Below are 5129 nucleotides of genomic sequence, written 5' to 3'. Positions count from 1 at the left end.
CCACCTCCTGCCTAAGTCCTTTTAATAAGGACTCTTTTCATAAGTTTATACAAACACTTCGTTCAGATTATGTTGGGTCTTTATTTCATTTTAGGTGACTGCTGAGTGTCTGTAGGGCTGGGACAGGCTGAGGCTGGCTCTAAAGTTTTAGAAACAACAGGTGTGTAAAACCAGGAAGAATTCCTCCCTTACCCCCTGCTCCACCCCTCACTGTGGGGCTGGACCTTTTCTGAGCCTGCTTTGGGTGATGAGAATGACAAGAGGCGGCCAAGCTAAGTGTGGATATTGACGGACCCCATCTGGAAGAGGGCTGCTAGTCTGACACACACCAGAAATACTTTGGGCAAGTTAGCTAAGCACTTGGGAGACATTTTCCTCAAAGTTAAGGTGAAGGTTATAATAATTACTTTGTAAGGCATGGGTCTGCTACCTGAAAGGTTAGAGGAAGAAAAGCCTGGTGATCTCCATCTGAAAGATCAGCCATTAAAACTCTATGGAGCACAATTTACTCTGACACTCATGGGGTTTAGTTTGGGCTCTGGGACTATTGTAACACTGCAGAGACCGCCTGGCACTTGGTAGGTATCAAACCATTGTCCTGGGTCTCGAGGTCTAGCCTCCATCCCGGGGCACAGCCGCCTGTCCCCGCCCCCAGTGGTGCATTCCGCTTCAAAAATTAGTACGGGAAAGAGATCCTGATGCATTTTCTCCAGATTACTCCCAAGCAATCCATTTCCCAGCTGTATTGTGGGCTGAAGTCTCCCAGTCTCTTCACGAACCAACGTTTGCCCAACCATGGCTCGTCCAAGTTCAAGTAAGTCATGAAGTTCAAGTTCAAATATGGCGATTTTCAGAAGGTTTTTGCAAAAGCAAAGCACATAGTCATCCTCACAAGTGCTGGTGTTAGCATTGAAAGCGGGGTTCCTACTTTCAGAGGAGCCGGAGGTTATTGGAGAAAATGGCAAGCTTGGAACCTGGCTACTCTTCAGGCCTTTGCCTGAGACCCATCGCGAGTGTGGGAGTTCTACCACTATCGGCGGGAGGTCATGCAGAGCAAGGACCCAAACCCTGGGCATCTCGCCATTGCTGAATGCGAGGCCTGGCTGCATGGGCAGAGGCGGCGTGCTGTGGCCATCACCCAGAAATCCACGAGCTGCACCGCAAAGCCGGCACCAAGAACCGTCTGGAAATCCAAGGTAGTTTATTTAAAACTCGATGCACCTCTTGTGAGAATGTGGCAGAGAATTACAAGAGTCCAATTTGTCCAGCTTTATCAGGAAAAGAACTTGAAACTGAAGATGCTAGGATCCCAGATGACAAACTTCCCGGGTGTGAAGAGGCAGGATGTGGGGCTTGCTGCGGCCACACGTTGTGTGGTTTGGAGGAAATCTGGATCTGGCCATCCTGGATGAGGTGGACTGAGAGCTCATCCTCTGTGACTTATGTCTAGTGATGGGAACCTCCTCTATGGTGTATCCCGCTGCCATGTTTGCCCCCCAAGTGTCTGCCAGGGGAGTGTCAGTGGCCGAATTTAACATGGAAACCACCCCGCCACGGACAGATCCAGATTTCACTTCCACAGACCGTGTGGAACAACACTTCCTGAAGCTCTTGCTTGTCACCAAACGGAAACTGTTTCTTAATTGTCCTGGAAAAGGAAGAAATGACAGTACCTCTGAGTACTGGGCCACAAATGGGGGAGAAACAATTTTATTTGGATGGTGAACTAAATATTGGAAGATCCCAAAATATCCTCCAATCCCCTCACTGGAATCCGACCTGGTGACACGTGGTAGAGGCTTAGAAGTCACGATAGCAAAAGTGTTTAAGCAGGAGCAGTCAGAGAACTGTAATGTTAGTGCCTGTGATTTGCTTGGAACTGAAACACAGGATGCCTCTGACGTGTTGAGTTGGTTCCTGGGAGGAGAAAAAAGTGTGTAATTAGATTGCCTTTGAAAAGTCACTTCATCTGGATGGTATTTTTTTTGCAATTTGGGATGTTTGCTATTTGAGCAACGATTGAAGCAAAGGAGATAAATGCTTTTATTCTTTCATCTGGTTTTTGCAGAAGTTTTTGTGAAAAATAAAAATTATTCCATGGGAAAAAAACACAAAACCCCAAACAAACCATTGTCTTTCCTCTGCCACTTGCCATGTCCCTCTCAGGGGGGTTATCTGGTCATAGTTTGGTGTTTAGACATTTTTAAACTCTTCAGTCTGAAAACACTTTCAGGAAAGTTGTACAAATACCAAGAATCCTAGGTATCTTTCACTCACATAGTAACATTTTACATTATCCTTTCATTCATCCATCCAGGAGTCCCTGGGTGGCACAAACAGTTAAGTGCATGGCTACTTTGTGGAGGTGCCTTGGAAGAAAGACCTGGTGATCTTTTGAAAGTCCTATGGAGCATGGAGCGCTGCTCTACTCTGACACACAAGGCCTGCCAGGAGTCAGAACTCACTGTATTTTAAAATTCTATCTAACATTTTTTTTTTCTCTTTGAGAGTATGTTGTAGACGTAATTCCCTTGCACACTTGAACACTTTAGAATGTATCCTCTAAAAACAACCACCCTCTGTTACATGGTGGTGGTGGGTATGTGTCATGGTGTTGGTTCTGACTCATAGTGACCCTGCATCATGTTTCCGAGGCTGTAAATCTTCATGGCAGTAGAAAGCCTCGTCTTTCTCCCACGGAATGGCTGGTAGTTTTGAACTGCTGACCTTGAGGTTAGCAGCCCAACTTGTAACCACTATGCTACCAGAGGTCCTTTCTGTTACATAGCTATAATAATATTATCAACGTCAGGACATTGACTTTAATATGGTACTGTTATCTAATCTATAGACCTTATTCAGATTTACCGTCCTTTACTAACATCCTTAAAGGAGCTCTGGCAGCGTAGTGGTTACTAATTGGGCTGCGAACTGCAAGGTCAGCAGTTGGAAACTACCAGCCGCTCCACAGGAGAAAGATGAGACTTTCTGCTCCCATAAAGGTTTACAGCCTGGAAAACCCTGTACAGGGTCGCTATGAGTCGGAACTGACTCTACGGCACATAAAAACAACAACAACAACAACAACTAACATCCTTTACTACAAAAGGAAAACTGATTCTGCCCTGGGATTCAGTCCAAGGTTCCAATTAGTAGCCATGCCTTTTCTGCCTCCAACAAGTGGGTCTCCTATCTTTTTCTGTCTTTCATGACCTTAACTGTTCCTCAGTTTGGACCTAAGTCATTCTAAAGTCCAAGAGTTGGCTCCTCTTGCCTGCCAAACTTTACTCAAACTAAAGTAATAAGTGCTTAGTCTGAGCGAACCTGTGCTGAGGGTTCTTCATGCATGATCTTCACAGCAGCCCATTGAGGTAGACACTATGCCCATTTCACAGATGTGGAAAATTGAGCATAAGTCACAACACAGGTAGGAAGGAGATGGAAGAACTAGGTGGTTTGACACAAAATGTGTGGGTCAGACGATGGAGGTCTGTGAAAAGTAAGGTAATTGGAGCATCCAAGTATAAAATAATCTAATGAGACATTGTGTCTACCACCATACAATGAGCACTTGCAGTCCTATAAGGTAGAAATGCTTTATCATTTTTTTGTTTGCAGGGAGCACCTGTTCTAGGACTCAACAGTGACCGCAGCAGGCAAACTCCTGCCTTCATGGGGCTGACATTCTAATTGGACAACAAACAGACAATAATAAATATGGTCAATCAGAAGATGAGAAGTTGGAGATTAGGTGTGGGGGCACGGAGTGGGAGAGATGGCATTAAGATGCTGTGAAGGGTGCTCATAATAACTGGCTTCCCTAGGTACAGAGCCCAAATAATACAAGGTCTTGAGAGCCAAACACAGGTCCAGCTGCATAATTTTCAGGGCCTGGTGCAAAATGAAAATGCAGGTTTCTGGTACAAAATGTACGAATTTCAAGATGGTGACCACAGGGCATTAAACCCAACATGGGTCTCTTCTAAATGTGGGGTCCATGCAACTGCACAGGTGGCATACCCATGAAGCTGACCAGACACCCTGGGCTGACACTCGGTCTCTTCTGGCTGTGTGGCCTTGCGTAAGTTACTGAACCTCTCTGTCTTCAGTTTCTTTATCTTTAAAATTGGGTTTGTACCGGCTTCTTACATTGGGCTGTTGTGAGCATTGTTGTTGGTGTTGTTGGGTTCTGTTATGTCCATCCCGACTCATAGTGATGTCATGTGACAGATTCAAACTGCCCATGAGGTTGTCTAAGCTGGGATCTTTGTAGAACAGATCACCAGCTTTGTCTCCCATGGAGCTGCTGGGTGGGCTCAAACTGCCAACCTTTCGGGTAACAACCAAATATTGAACTATGTGTAACTAGGGATCCTTGTGGATATGGCAAATCCCAAACCAAGTCCCCTGCCTGCTGAGTCTATCCCTACTCACAGTGACTTTATAAGGACACAGTAGAACGATTCCCTAGGACTTCCAAGGCTATAATCTTTACAGAAGGAGCAAGATGGCTCTGGAGGACAAACACTGACTGCTACCCACAAGGTTGGCAGTTCAAGTCCACCAAACATTCCCCAGGAGAAAGACCTGCTTCCATAAAGATTTACAACCTCAGAAACCCTACGCAAGGTTTGCTATGAGTCAAAGCCTGCTTGACAGTACTTAGCAACAATGAGAATCTTTACAGAAGCAGGCAACCTCATCTTTCTCCCAAGGAGCAGCTGGTAGATTCAAACCCTCAATGCTTAACCCACTGTGCCAGCAGGGTGCTGTAGGTATATGTTGTTGTTGAAAGGTGCCTTCAAGTCAGTTCCGACCCGTAGCACCCCTATGCACAACAGAGCTAAACATCACTCAGTCCTGTACCATCCTCATAACCATTGTCACATTTGAACCCATTACCACTGCCACTGTGTCGATCCATCTCGCTGGGGGTCTTTCTCTTTTTCTCCGACCTTCCACTTTACCAAACCTGATGTCCTTCTCCAGGGACTGGCCCCTCCTAATAACATGTCAGACGTATGAGAGACCAAGTCTGGCCACCCTGGTTTTCTAAGGAGCATTCTGGCCTTACTTCTTCCAACACAGATTTCTTTGTTCTTTTGGCAGCCCATAGTGCTTTTAGTAAG

The 5129-nt window shown here is 45.7% G+C and overlaps 1 pseudogene; it reads left to right on the top strand.

Moving 5' to 3' along the window:
• Positions 1-698: 698 nt before the first annotated feature.
• LOC102828036 lies at positions 699-1643 on the top strand (annotated as a pseudogene).
• Positions 1644-5129: the final 3486 nt, after the last annotated feature.

The sequence above is a fragment of the Chrysochloris asiatica genome, unplaced genomic scaffold (genome assembly GCF_000296735.1).
Source record: "Chrysochloris asiatica unplaced genomic scaffold, ChrAsi1.0 scaffold00090, whole genome shotgun sequence".
Classification (NCBI taxonomy): domain Eukaryota; kingdom Metazoa; phylum Chordata; class Mammalia; order Afrosoricida; family Chrysochloridae; genus Chrysochloris; species Chrysochloris asiatica.
Note: the sequence above shows the minus strand (reverse complement) of the source record. Positions and strands in the feature narration are given on the sequence as shown.